Source organism: Jaculus jaculus, chromosome 19 (assembly GCF_020740685.1).
Source record: "Jaculus jaculus isolate mJacJac1 chromosome 19, mJacJac1.mat.Y.cur, whole genome shotgun sequence".
NCBI lineage: Eukaryota > Metazoa > Chordata > Mammalia > Rodentia > Dipodidae > Jaculus > Jaculus jaculus.
Genome location: NC_059120.1, coordinates 45,488,926 through 45,504,555, shown reverse-complemented (window position 1 = coordinate 45,504,555; position 15,630 = coordinate 45,488,926). Strand labels below are relative to the sequence as shown.

Here is a 15,630-nt window from a genome sequence, read left to right as displayed (position 1 = left end):
GTTTGAGAAAACACCAGGTCCAAATAATGTTTTTAAGCTTCATTAACATAGGAGAAAAGTCAGCAGAATTGTTTAAGATAGTTCCTAAGGTTTAAATGCAACTAGAGACCTGAGACCAGTTAAGGTAAACTACGGACTGTGAAACTCTACATTTTAACCTTTGCCTCTTTGCCCTAGGGAAAGAGAAGAAAAATCATTTAACTACTCCTTCATGCAATTTCTTTCTGGTGAACTGTGTCAAACATCTGATATTAAAACAAGATGGAACCCCGTTCCAAATAATGAAGTGGAATACTCATCTTCAGTGAGTTAGTGAGCTCAGGAGATTACAAATGAGCAAATTCCAGCAAAACTGTCAAAATAAACTGGTGCAAAATAGAAATAACAAAAGCATCATTACTGAGTAAAAATTCTAGCTTTTGCAAAGTTGTGGAATCTTCTATGAAGTAGTATTTTAGGCCCTGGAATAAATTATATTGTTTGAATCTTCAGCAGGCCCCGATCCTGATGTAGCAATGTTAGAAACTATAAATCTTCCCTGGCTCTATTTTACACTGTATTCCTAGTATCACCACTGCTAAGCAACAGGAAAAATTTCAATCACCATAGCGTTGCTAGAGATTTCATTATTGTTATTTTAATATGCATTTTTACAACAACGCATTTGAATTGGGAATATTTATAATGATATACTTGGATAATAATGCAGCTTGTATTTTTGTTTGTTTTTTCTGCCAGCAACCCAGAAGAAAGCAAAAACCTACAGCTTGCTTTATCATGAGTATCCACCAGAGGGCGTGGGAGGACAGCATATTATTTTAGTTCTACAGCGTAAGTAGCAACATTTCTGAAAATGAACAGGCTGAAAGTTAACTCCTATGGTCTCATAAAGGCAATTATTATTCAATAGTAGGAAAATAACAAAGATAACTTTATGGAATTAGGAGGATGGTGGAATCACATATAGTGTGTCTTAATAGTGAATCTGTGAGAACTATTTTTTTTAGGTTCATTTCTGTTTTACTGTGCATCAGTCCATCCATTAACTCTGAACTTAGCCAAGGAAAATAAAGACTGTTTAGTCAATGTAGTGTTTTTATAATACTGTGTACTCTATAAAGACAGCATGTTTCCAGATCTGGAATAGGAAAGTGCACAAATTAATGCCAGGTTCTCAAGTCCTCTGTGTGGAGACTCGGACCTGCCTTTTGAAAGATCCATTCAAGAGCATTTACGAAAACAAACATACCCAAACACACTAAACTGGCTATATACAATGCAGTGTATCAACTTCTAAACAGTCACTTCAAAATAATAAGAAATGATTGACACTCGCTCTATGATGAGTTAGCAAGAATACCTGCAAATTAAAAGGCAGCAATGCGCTAGGCTAAGTCCACATCATGGAATTTCTTTCTCTAACCACATCCACTACCCCCACGGGTAAGAAAAGTGGCATGTGTAAGAAAATGAAGATAATTCTGATAACGTAAGTTATACGTGCTCTGTGCACAACGTGAGGGGTGAGCGAGGCTTTTTGTGGCTGCCATAAAGTGGGAATTGCGGCTCAGGAGATAAAAGGCATTATTGAGTGGTCAGGCAAGACAACATCACAGCCAAAAAGGGAACTCAGCAAAGTGAAGGACAAATTGGCGTGGAGGTCATGGATGGGGAAAGATTGCAGCCAGGAGGCGTTCTTGGTGGCCCATGTGAAAATGGAGAAGCATCCATTGAGAGCTCCAATGAGTGTGTAAGAAGTACAGTGGGGGGCTGGAGGGATGGCTTAGCAGTTAAGGCATTTGTCTGCAAAGCCAAAGAATCCAGGTTCGACTCCCCAGGACCCATGTAAGCCAGATGCACAAGGGGGCACACGCATCTGGACTTTGTGTGCAGTGGCTGGAGGCCTGGCATACCCATTCTCTCTCTCTCTCTCTCCTGTCTCTCTCTCTATCAAATAAATAAAAATAAAATTTTAAAACTGAAGTAAGTGTAGGCTGGAGTGATGGCTTAGTGGTTAAGGTACTTGCCTGTGAAGCCTAAGGACCTGGGTTCGATTTCCCCAAGACTCATGTAAGCCAGATGCACAAGGTGTTGCCTGAGTCTGGAGCTTGCTTGCAGTGGCTGGAGGCTCTGACATGACCATTTTCTCCTCCACTCTGTGTGTGTGTGTGTTTCTCAAAATAAATAAATTTAAAATATTAGTTTCTCAAAGTAGAATGTGAGATGTCCTTAGGAACCTCGGCTAAGCACCATGACAGCCGAGGAGAGAAAAAGAATCTGGGAGGAGCTGAGGAAGTGGGGGTCTGCAATGCACCTGCCTGGGAAGCTTGCAGGATACGCCTATCAGGGGCCCCTGCCCACCGGGATCCCTCCCTGTGGCTGTCAGGCATATCCATAGCTCCTCCACAGAGCCTGCTCTGACCCTCTCCAACCCCAAGCTCAGGTCCCTCAGAGCCCCTTGGGCTGTCCTTCTGCCCTAGTATCTATCATGTTACTACAAAAAGATTTTAAATATTTTATTTATTTGAGAGCAAGAGGGGGAAGAGGAAGATAGAGAGAAAGACAGAATGGGCGCACCAGAGCTTGTAGCCACTGCAAACAAACTCCAGATGCATGCGTCCCCTTGTGCATTTGGCTTATGCAAGTCCTGGGGAATCAAACCAGGGTCCTTAGGCTTCAGAGGCAAGCACTTTAACCGCTAAGCCATGTCCCCAGCTCATTATTACAAAATTTTGAAATCGACTTTTAAAGTGTTTCAAAAGAGCTAGTGATTATTATTCAAATTAACATATTAATATATGAAAGCCCTCCTTCCCACCTCCTCAAGCTCTATGTAGAAGGAAGTGACCACAGCTGAGAATCTACTTTTGACTCTTGCATCATTTTTTTTCCTCTTTATTATTATTCATTTAGTAAATGAGTTCTTAGCCAAACATTGTGGCGAATGCTTATGATCCTGGCACTTGGTAGGTTCAGGTAGAAGTCATCTGGGCCCCATCATGAGTTCTCCACAAGCCTGGGCTACTGAGGGGACCATGTCGCTCAAAAAAAAAAAAAAAAAATAGAGCTCCTATTATTAAAAAAAAAAAAAATTAACGTATGCCTTTAATCGCAGAAGGATCACCATGAGTTCCAGGCCACCCTGAGACTATATAGTGAATTCCAGTCAGCCTAGGCTAGAATGAGACCCTACCTCAAAAAATTGTAATAATAATAACTATTATAATACAATAATAATAACTATTATTATTAGCCAGCCATGGTGCTACATGCCTTTAATCTCAGCATTTAAAAGAGGTAGAAGGATCACTGTGAGTTCAAGGCCAGCCTAAGACTACATAGTGAATTCCAGGCGCTAGAGCAAGACCCTACTTCAAAAAAAACCAAGGTAAATTTTTTCCGAGGTGTGCAGAGGCACGTTTGTGTCACTAACAATGAGTTAGAGCGCGCCGCCACGCACAGGTCCTCTTTGTCCATTTGGACGTTGTGTAGCAGTCCAGAGACCTCCGTTTTCCTCCCAACAATGCTTTAACTTTATGTTGCAGTTAGCGTCCTTGCCAAGTTATCTTTTCAACAGCCTGCCAGTGTTCTACAGGAAAGACGCTCAAATTAGATGAAAAAAGGGGGGGTGGATGTGAAGTGCTCTTCAAAATCTTTGAATGAATGTAAGCACTTTTCAAGAGTATGCAAGGGCGGGCTGGGCACATGGCTCAGTGGTCAAAGGCACTTGCTTGCAAAGCCGGCCCGCCCATCCAGGTTCAGTTTCCCGGTACCCGCAAACAGCCGGCAGTACAAGGTGGTACGTGAGTCTGGAATTTCTGTGTGGTGACAGGAGCACCCTCCCCCTGTCTCCGTACAAACGAATATAAAACATTATTCAGTAGAGTACGCAGGAATGCAATGTATTCTAGCAAACTGGTGATACCTGGTTATTCGTCTTCCTCTCCAGTGGAAAAATACGGACACCTTCCATGTAAGGAATTCAAGTTTGTTTCTTCCCCACTTTATCCCCAGGCCTAGTTCAGAGTCAGCCTCTCACCAGCCACTTGACACAGAAACGTCTGCGCTCAAGTAAGTGAATGAGCAACGTTTTGCCAGAATCGTCGCAGTAATTTTCCAAGGCACTTGTGCTGTTGTTTTGTGGGGTCCTGGGTGACAGAACACGCAGCCACAGGGAATTGGAGGGAACTATTGATACCAGTGTTCACCGCATCCAGAAAGTTGCTAATTATAGATCAGTTGTGCTTAGTTTTCTATTCTAGGACCTCTTAGCTTCTACCCTCTTCTTGACCCAGGGGAAGATTGACAAAAAGATTCTTGAGGTGGCCGGGGAGAGATGGCGCTGTGGTTAAAGGCACTTGCCGATCCCGGTTCGGTCCTCCTCAGTGCCCACATAAAGCTGGGTGTGAATTGGATCACTCACATATCTGTCATCTCAACGAGTCTGCCGCATCAGGAGGCAGAGCCAGGAGAATCCAGAAATTTCCAAGTAGCCATGTCACCAAAAAAAAAAAAAGATGGAAGGAGAGGAGAAAACCAGAGGTTGCCCTTTGACCTCCACACACTCACAGTGGCATGCATGCATGAACATACACATACATCACACACACATGCACACACATACACACAGAGATGTAATAAAAGCAGATCCTTGAGCAACTCTGTCAGAGTTTCCGGGCAAGGATTTGTACAGAGAGGGGGTGGTCTCTATGAGGGCAAACAGGTAGTTGCATGCTTGAGCCTCACATGCGAAATAAGCTTCATTGCTCTGAGGCGTCTGTGGCACGTAGCGTTGCGGCACGAAGTTGCCATTCTGAGGAGCCTGAGGCCCAGGCAGTACACTGCGCTTCCTGCAGGCTCAAAGCAAATGCCCTAAGGAGTACAGAAAAAAAAAAAAAACCCCAGGGTAACTTGGAGCATGAGTGGGCTTCAGAGCACTGGGCTGGGAAATTCAGACAGAAGCATGGGCTTATAGACCAAGTCAGCTACAACCCAGAGGCACCCCAGGGTGACACAACCCCCCCCACCCAACAGTTAGACCTGATTCTCTACCCAACCAGCTGCTGAGTTTCATACTAGCAAGATATTTCATCTCGAGTCTCCTAGGAACTCAGCAGAGCTCATTACCTTCATTTTCTTTGCAATTATAATTTCACACAATAAATTACCCCATTAGGACACACTACAGTTGAGTGTCACTTCCAGCCACACGTCGGAGTTTTCCTAAGACACCTGACTGCTGCTTTGTGGCTTTTGACTGCAGGACTCTTATTGGAAAATGACCCTTAGAACATCTTCCCTGGGCAAGGCAAAGCACTCCAGCCAGATGGGATGATCAAAGCATTCTTTCTGATCGAGGTTAAAAACCATGGGAACAAACCTCCATTGTTCACAGGAGTCCTATCTCTGAGTAGTTTAGTGTGGATGAAAATACAGAAGAAAATCTTTTTTGTTTTCAGTTTCTGCATCTTCAAAATGTAAACTAAGAGGAATAACTACCTCCTTGAGCAGTCATGTGCCAGGGTAATTCAGTAGATTATCTGGGTTCGGATTCCAATTCCCCCTCTTACTGGCTGAACTGGCATAGGGTGCTCTATGACTGAGTTCCCTTACCTGTGAAATTATTATCATATAAATGAAGGTTAAGTGAAGCAATCTATACATATATTTTTTAAGGCAAGCCCAAGAGACTGTCATATATATATGTATACTGCAGCGAGAGAGAGAGAGAGAGAGAGAGAGAGAGAATTGGCACACCAGGGAGGGCCTCAAGCCACTGTAATTGAACTCCAGACATGTGCACCACCTTGTGTGCATGTGCAATCTTGTGCGTGCATCACCTTGTGTGTCTGGCTTATGTGGGATCTGGGGAATCGAACATGGGTCCTTACGCTTCTCAGGCAAGCGCCTTAACTGCTAAGCCATCTCTCCAGGCCTATGCACACATTTTTTTAAAAGCATCCTGTACCTCATCATCTGGGTCCTGATAGAATCACAACTGTCATCTTGTCATTGACACAGTAAGATGTTATCATTGCAAAGTACTTCAGGAAGCAAAATATGATGACCACCTCACAGAAGAGGTGACAAGAGCTCACGGGGAAGGGCTCAGAGGAGTTTTAGCATCCTCACCCCCCCCCCCCGCCCGCCCTCAATATGCTCACTCCAGATAAACATAAAAATCTATGTAACGTCAGTGAGTTTATCATATAATAATAGTCATTTCCAAGGTGCATACCTCAGTTTTCCACTACTGTGACAAAAAGTAAGAGTCCTAAAATAATCGACTTTTGTGGAGGAAAGATTTGCTTTGACTCACTGTTTCGGAGGTTTCAGCTCACGGTCACCTGGCCCCATTGTCTTTGGACCTGCGACAGACAAGGCAGTGCAGTGTGGCGGGAAAATGCATAGCACGGGAGCTCTACTGACCTCACGTCAGCCATGAGCCAAAGAGAAAAAGGAAGGAGCTTGGGCCTCAATGTCCCCAGTGACCTAACATAGTCCCAACTAAGAGTGACCTCCTAAACGGTCTGCTGCCTTACGGCACACCCCCAGTACTTCCATCGCAAGAGACCACAGCCTGAACACCGGCATATCGAACGCTTCAAGACATTCAAGAGCCAAACGATAGCATTCGTCCTTCAGCTGAATCCCTATTTCCAGCCATATGTCCCTCCACAAATCCTCTCCAAGCAGACCAGACCCAAAGGCCTGTCCCTCGCGTCCCCAGCATGGGGATTGCAAGCAAATGCCACCACGCTTAGCCATCTTCATTTTTAATGTGGGTCCTGTGGTCAAACTCAGGTCCTCATGCTTGCAAAGCAAGTACTTTACCAGCTGAGCTCTCTTCCAAACATCTGGAGCTACCACATTCTATTCGGCGACTCTTATTAGTTATATTAAATTGCATTTCCTTTGGGGGACATCATGAAAGTTCTTGGTCACTTCTTCCAGAAAAAAAAATATATATACATACAAACACACACACACACACACACATACATACCATACATACATACACACACACACACACATCCACAATTTTATTTATCTTCACACAAGTTCCAAGGACTTCTTGAAACCCATCCATCCATTTCCTATATTCTCACTCAATATCCCTCTTAAAAAATAAAATAAAGGGCTGGAGAGATGGCTTAGCGGTTAAGCGCTTGCCTGTGAAGCCTAAGGACCCCGGTTCGAGGCTCGCTTCCCCAGGTCCCACGTTAGCCAGATGCACAAGGGGGCGCACGCGTCTGGAGTTCGTTTGCAGAGGCTGGAAGCCCTGGCGCGCCCATTCTCTCTCTCTCCCTCTATCTGTCTTTCTCTCTGTGTCTGTTGCTCTCAAATAAATAAATTAAAAAAAATTTTTTAAAAATAAAATTAAATAAATAAATAAACCTTACGTAGACTTGTGTGGTGGTTTAATTCAGATGGTCCCATAAACTTAGGTGTTCTGAATGGTAGGTCCCCAGCTGGTGGCAATTTGGGAATTGGATCCCCTGGAGGCGGTGTGTGTTGTCGGGGGTGGGCTTATGGGTGCTTATAATAGCCAGCTTCCACTTGCCAGGGTCTGGCACACTCTCCTGCTGCTGTTGTCCATCTGATGTTGGCCAGGAGGTGATGCCCACCCTCTGTTCATGCCATCATTTACCTCTGTTGTCGTGGAGCTTCCCCTCGAGTCTATGAACCAAAAATAAGCCCTGGTCTCCCACAAGCTGCTCTTGGTCTGGTGTTTTCTGCCAGCGATGGAAACCTGAGTGTACCAACTTCCAAAGCACACGCGGTGACAGAGTTTGGACCAGAGCCCGTGTCTCCTCCTGGCGTCTAGGCTGCTGCTCTTCTCCTCACTCACCAGCGAACATCTGCTGAAAACCCACTATGTACCATGCCCAAGGGATACAGCTGCAAATGCCGAGGGCTACGAGAGGAAGACCTTATGGGTGAAGGGAGCAGGTGCAATGACAGCAAGTTTACAACGTACACCACGGCCCAGAGGAGGGAGCAGGGACGGCGGTGTCCTTTAAGGACAGAGGAGGTTGAGGAGGTTGAAAGAAAGGCTTCTGGAGAAGGGGTGACATGAACTGCATGTTGCGGGGCGAGTGGGGACTTTTCCGGCACTTTCTTAGTCTGCAGTGAACCGAGGCATGAAGGGCCACACTGGCTGCCCACCCCCCACGGCTTCCATCCCCAGAGAACCCAGTCCCACGAGGACCCTTTCACATCCTAAGCAGACTCACTTTCACCTCATTCCCCGAGAAGCTTTTTGTAGTCGTCCATTCCTAATGTTTTCTTTTTTAATTTGGTGAGCTGTGTATTTGGTTTTTAGGTTCTGAGAGGAGAAAGGTCATTACTAAATGTCTCCCAAACCAGACTGGCCAGTGCCAGAGGCATCTCCTCTTGCAGGGATCCCACCTCTACCTCACTGGCCTCAGCTTTCTGCCTCTGTTGACCCCCAAGGAGCAACCTTCCCTGGACATCTACCTCCCTGCCCAGGGATACTGCGGTCCCCTCACCTACATCCCTTCTTCCCTTCCAGGGCTAGACACTGAGGAATCTTTCTAGGCTCTTGCTCTCGATCTACATTCGTATCTGCCTGCCCTCTGAAGTTTCTTCAGACCCAACTCCTTCTCTCCTGGTCCAGCTCCGCTGTGTCTCTTGCCTCCAGTATTGGCTCAGCTGCCAGTTAATCTACAAGCTTCTAGCTCTATTCCTCTTCAGTTCAACCTGGTCACCATGGAGGCTTACTGACACTTATACTCCACCCCCCCACCCCCCGCCACCCAAGAAGAGAGAAAGAACGAACGGGCATATCAGGGCCTCCTACTGTTGCAAACAAACTCTAGACACATGCACCATTTTGTTCATCTGGCTTTACATGGGCACTGGGGAATTGAACCCAGGCCATCAGGCTTTACAAGCAAATGCCTTTAACCACTGGGCAATCTTTTCAGGCCCAGGTTTAATGACACTTCTAAGCTATCAATGTGATCATACTGTGATTGCTACCACTCCCACCCAGAAGCTCACACATGCGCCACTCACAGCTGCAACCAAAGGTCTCTGCATCCTGGCCCCTGCCCCTTGCAGACCCACTCTGCCTAATCCCCAACACGCGCCACATTCAGGTAGACCCAGCCATTTGCCTACCACACTCCAGGAAGGTTTCAGAATATAGCATTGATACTACTACAAGTTACACAGGCGGATTCAAAATTTAAAGTTTCATAGGAGGGCTGGAGAGATGGCTTAGTGGTTAAGGCCATTACCTGAGAAGCCCAAGGACCCATGTTCTACTCTCCAGATCCCACGGTAGCCAGACGCACAAAAGTGAGGCAAGTGCAAAGTCGCACGTGCCCACTAGGTGGCACAAGCGTCTGGAGTTCAATTACAGTGGTTGAGTCCCTGGCATCATGCTAACTCTCCCTCACTTTCTTTCTCTCTCTCAACATAAAATTTCATAGGAAAAGGCAGGCTGACAAAAGCAAACTGAGGCAGTGCTGCTAATTTTTTCACACAGAGTAAAATATTGACAGAAACTTCTCGGATCCAGTGTCCTTATCACAACACCCCTCACCCCAAGTCCAAATAACAAAGCAGAGGAAACCTGAAATTCTTGAGGGCAGAGTTAGTTCTCTGGAGGTTCCATTTTCTAGTTAGAAATAGTCCCTGCCTTGCCTAGATTTACATTAAGTCTGTCATAATAAAGCCGTGCCGGCTCTCAGCTGTAATTCTGCAAACACAATTGTACTTTCACAACCTTCACTGGCTTTAAGCAAGGAGCAGAGACAGACGCAGCAGAGAGTGAGAGGCGGTGTTTAGCCCACCCAACACCACGGACAGGAGTGGAGCTTCAGACTCAAGGGATGGGGTCTGTGTCCTTCAGGCCCCATCACAGCGGAAGCTCCAGCACAGTTACGAAGGTGGCCAGTGTCACTACCAGCTCACTGGAAGCCACTTTTGACTCTCGGACTCTCAGAGGGACATCTCCTAGGCTTTCCTGTCAAGCCAGAGAAGGTGTTGATGTGATGCAACATAGACTGGGAAACTTCTGCGTGACTTAAGGGACCTGGAAAATTTGAATACGTGTTCAGAGCTGCCCACAAATCACACAGCTGGAGAAAAGTCAATACACTCCCCAAACGGGGCTCACTTTCAAAGTCATACAACTGGCTGTGAAGGTCACTCTTTCCTCAGTGTGTCCCATGGCTACTGCTACCTTAAAGGATGACAAGCCCACTCCTGGGAAGAAAAGGCAATGCTTCCCCCGTCTCAGAGTAAAGAATATGTGACCAACAGCCTGAAGAGGTTCATCTTGCCCAGCCTCAGGATGGCTGAGAGAGAGAGAGAAAGACAGGAAGCATCTACAATCCACCTAGCAAAGTGACAACTTCGCCACAGGACTAGAATAAAATGGCAACCCTTCAACGTATCTGTTTTTACTAGTTTGTTAACACTGCACATAACATAACCATTATCATATGTGCTTCAAGTATTAAAATGCATCCAAAGTAATTTATCAACATGCAGGTAATGTACTTTCCATGCCAAAAACCAGTCAACACAAATATGTAAGATATACACATAACTTAGAAATATTACAAAACCTCATTAGAAAAAGAAAATTAAAGGTAAAACCTAATTGTGTTATTTGTTTTATTTAATTCAACGTAGGTACAAACATCAGAATATCCTCACTATGAGTTGCAAGATATTTTATACATTGTTTTTATTTATTTTGTCATAATAAAATCTTCAAAATCTCACTTGTAAACTGTGATCACAGCACATCTCAAGTTGGACCTGCTACTTCAGGAGTTCCCAATAGCCACATATGGCTGATGGCTGCCATTCTGGACAATGGGGTCAAAACAAAGCCCTTCACGCCACGCGTATCATGGTGGGAAGGGAAACAGATCCTCGGCGACAAAAAGACTGGCCTAAAGCCATCAGATGAAGGTGACAGCTCAACAGCTGTGTGACGCTCCAAAGACGGCAGCCTGATGTGGTCCGATCTGAGCAGGGGCTGACCCTTGTGGACACATCCCGACCTTTTCAGTAGAAGCAGAGGGAGGCTACAGAGGCGTGAGAAGGAGGCAGCGGGCTCTGCATGGAAGGGGCTTTGTGCACAGCCCCCCTCCCACTCAGTGCTGTGGTAGCCCAGATTAACCTTGCCTGCTCAGCCCCACATGCTCCCACCGAGAAAACCAAACAAGACCTCAGTCCCCAGCATGCCCTAGGTAGACAACAGAATAACATAACACACTCATTTATAATGACAGGGGAGAAGAGTTAGGGAGAAATGGCTTGCAGCGATGGTATAAATAAGCGATCTGGGAAGGATGCCTTCAGGAGAGGACACACAGGTTGAGATCTGACTTCCACAGCACCATCAAGCCTCTTCTTCTGGGATTAACTTTTTCTTTCACTACGGGCATACTTAGTATGGGCACATCATGCTTTGGGAGCATCCTTTCCCTTGGCCCTGCCCCCATTCCACGGGGGGCCCTCTTCAGTGGGGTTGAAGGTATTCCCCATGTCTCCTTCACCCTGGCGCAGATTATCGAGAGCAGCATGGAAGCAGCCCTCTTGCTCGGCTCCCAAGTTCCTGTGAGGTTTCAGCTGAGGCCTGGCTGAAGTGTGAGGGGAGTTTATCTCCTCGGGTCTCACTACCTTCTGGAAAAGAAAAACAGATTCTCCAACAGAGAGTGTTCTTCTGGGGTTTTATCCCACAAAAGCGTAAATGGTCTTCAATACCTCACCACACTGCTTCCTCCCATGTGTTTCTTCTTTTGCTTCCCAACAGTGAAGGACATTCGGTCCCAGAGGTGACTTGCCTCCCCTGATTTCCGAGGCAGGCTGTCTGCATGGGCCAAGAGCGGATGCCCGGGCATCTGCCTGCCAGCGGGGCCTCGCCGCCGGCACCACGGCAGGGCCCACGTGTTGTGCTCCACGGGCTTCAGCAGCGACGTATCTATCACATGCGGCAACACAGTTCAGATTCCCAACGTAAATGGAATTTCACTAGGGCTGGGAAAACGGATCAGCAGTTAGAGACCCTTACTTGCAGAGCCTGCAAACCTGGGTCAATTTCCCATCTCCCCAAGTAAAGCCAAATGCAGGCATTCACTTGCTGCAGCAACGACCCTGGAAAACACACACACACTTTCATAGACACACACACACACACACACACACACACACGTACAAATAAATGAAATAATTTGGAATTTCATAGGATAAATCTAGAGAGGCAAGCTTTTAAAGAGGTAGCAAGGGCTGGAAAGATGGCTTGGTGGTTAAGGCGATTGCCTGCAAAGCCAAAGGACCCAGGTTTGATTCTCCAGGACCCACGTAAATCAGATGCACAAGGTGGCACATGTGTCTGGAGTTCATTTGCAGTGCCTAGAAGCCCTGCTGTGCCCATATTCTCTCTCTCTCTCTCTCCTCTCTACTAAAATAAACAAAAATGAAAATAAATGTTTAAAAAGGTAGCAATATCTTCTTGTTGGCTTTCTGGAACAACTGTGTAGATAGTTCAACAGAATACACAGAGCAGACCAGCAGACTGAAGACCGGGAGGGAAAGACCACACAGCATTTTCTCAGACAGCCGAAACCAGGATCCTCAACCTGGACAAATACCAAAGGCACATGGAGAGCTCTGATGAAACATCCCCCACCCTCAGAAACAGCCTTCAGCAAAGACTTTCTGTGATGAGCCCTTGGGGTCGGGGCTTGAAGGCTTCCAGGGCGATCATAACATGCAGCCAAGGGTGAGAAGCCCAGGGCTAGATTGAAGGGCTCCTTGAATACTTGAAGTCAAACAAAACCAGCTTTTCTTGCTCAGTGTTTAATTTAGCAAATCACACTGCAGCCTACAATTGCCAGGCACTGGGTGAAAGGTGTGAGTTTTATTCGATCACATGAAACCTATGAGCTGCATGGCATTATTGATGAGCACTATGTTACCATTTTATAATGAAAGTGCTCGAAAGGTCATAGAGGTAAAATGACATCTAGGAACACAGCAGGCAAAGGACAGGTCTAGATAGAGGCATCTCCTCAAAGAGTGCCACCGGTAGCATCTCTGTATATTCCTGTCACTTAGCAATAGGGACACCTCCTAAAAATGTGTCATTATGAGATTTCACCATTGTGTAAACATCATAAAGTGAATTATGCAAACTCAAGATGTAAGAGGCTGCCGCGGGTACAATGCAGCATACTTACAGTGAAAGTTTGGGAAGCTAGGAGTGTGCTCTAATACAGTGATAAAATTATAGTAAACACGTAAACCAGTAGCAGCCATTTACTATCACTTTCAAGTGAGTCCTGCACATAATGACACTGTTGGAATTTCGTATGACTGACCAGTTTAATGCTAGGCAATAGGAATTCTTTTAGCTCCATTATAATGTCACGGGACCACCAGAAAGTATGTAATTTTTCGTTAACTAAGATGTCACTACAGAACAAATGACAGAATTTTAGTCTCTGGTTATAACTTTATTTGTAATGTTCCTTAATCCCAGGGTATCTTGACTACCAGCAAGTATACATGCCTTGAAAGCTGATCTGGTAGGTTGAATCAAATGTCCTCCGTACAACCATGTGTTTTGAAAGCTTGGTTCCCTAGCTGGTGGCAACTTGGGAAGTGGAGACTTGCTGGGAGAGATGTGTTCCTGGGATGGATTCAGGGTGTTATAACCTGGCTTCCCCCTTATCACAGTTCAGCTCACTTTCTTGCTGCTATCTGGCACCTGATGTCACAAAATAAAATTAAAAAATGATGCCCATCCTTTTTTCTCCATGCACTCCCCTGCCATCATGGAGCTTTCCCTCAAGGCTGTAAAAGCCAAAACAAATCCTTTCCTGCCATCAGCTGCTTTTGGTTGGGTGTTTTGTGCCAGCAGTACGAAGGGAACTACAACAGTTACCTCGCCTTCTGCTGTGACTCCCAGCTGGCGAATGACTCCAGCATTGAACCACCTGCGACTGAATTCTTCTCCATGCTGTGAAAGTACTGAGTATCTGTTCCCAATTTTCCAAAACAGAAAAACACGTTTCAGTGCTATCACATAAGGTGCACCCTGAAAATACAAATGCTGCATATATTCATAGCCTGAAACCATGCTTTTAATAGTCCAGCTCTAATTCAAGTGAAACTATGAATGTCCCAAGAGTGACTTCTAAAGTCTTTCTATCCTCACCACTAAGAACAGACCCTATATTACTAGAACAAGTATGCAATAATCTGCAAAACCCACAAAAATTTCAACAGGTAACAATGGCAACACAGTTCATAAAAGAAAGATGGCCCACTAAATAGAAATGCCCTGGGATGAAGGAAACTTGGTCTGTGGCCTTTACAGAGCACAGATCCATGTATAATAAACTGCCAAAAGGAAGTGCCTATCAACATCCGTTAATTGTGTTTTCCAGCTCTTATTTCTTTGAAGCACGGGGGCTTAGTGTTTAGCTCAGATAAACTATTGATTTATATGCACAATCTCGTACTATCGAATTGAATACAGGAGGAGCAGTTAGCAAACAAGACCTACTTGGAAGTGAATCAAGTTCAAAGCCTGGAGCCTACCAGCTCCTGCTGCTGCCTCTGTTTGGCTGGCATAGAGGCCACAAGGAAACACAACATGCTGACATCTCGAAGGGTTCTCTGTTTCGCAGAGCAAATATTTATGCGTGTTTAATATGAATTTCACCCAAAAATGACAACGGTAGGTAAGCAAATGAGTGCTACCATATACGTACAGGTGTGTGTTTGTCTATGCACCATGTAACGCCAGCTGCTGGGCCCAGCGCTTCACAGACACTGATAAATGCTCAAGGACAACTCTGTGAACAAAAGCGCGTCAAGCTTGTACTGGAGAAGCCAAACTGGGGGAAGAGAGAGGTGAAGACGCTCGCTCATTGGCAGAGGCAATGGGGACAAAGGCCAACATCTGTGCCCGAGTGTTCTGACCCAGAAAGTGAACCTAAAACCACACAAGTCAAGAGAGTCACATGATTAGTGTTAGATAGACTGAAGAGTGCCCAGCTAGAGATATGAGAGTTCAATGACAGTGTTTCTGTCCGTCGCCCCACAGTGAATTTTGATGTCCACTCTAACTTCTCCCCATGTGAAACGGTGCACAACTGTGCATTAGCAGCCACCCTGAACTAGACAAGCACAAACTCCACAAAAAAGGGGGGTGGCCAGCCTTGTTCACACGAGCACCCACAATGCCCACAGCATTTGGACTATCGTGTGGCAGATACATGTGCCACAACTCCATCTGTAAAGGGAAGGGCAGAGTGGTAAGTGAGATGCAAGCAAATAATGGATGGCTATCAAGTAGGTTGGAAAGGTAACTCGGAAGCAGACAGCTTTAAATGTCATGCTCAGGAGCCTAGACATGGCTAGTCAGATTTATATATGGGCAGCAACAAAGGTTTTTTGGTTTTTTTTAAATTTTTTATTTATTTATTTGAGAGTGACAGACACAGAGAGAAAGACAGATAGAGGGAGAGAGAGAGAATGGGCGCGCCAGGGCTTCCAGCCACTGCAAACAAACTCCAGACGCGTGCGCCCCCTTGTGCATCTGGCTAACGTGGAACCTGGGGAGTCGAGCCT

General features: G+C 45.7%; 1 protein-coding gene across 1 annotated transcript in view; it reads right to left on the bottom strand.

The window, feature by feature from the left end:
* Positions 1-15,630, bottom strand: part of Vav3 (vav guanine nucleotide exchange factor 3) — a 388,131-nt gene that overhangs the window by 208,412 nt on the left and 164,089 nt on the right. The gene's annotated exons all lie outside the window — the stretch shown is intronic.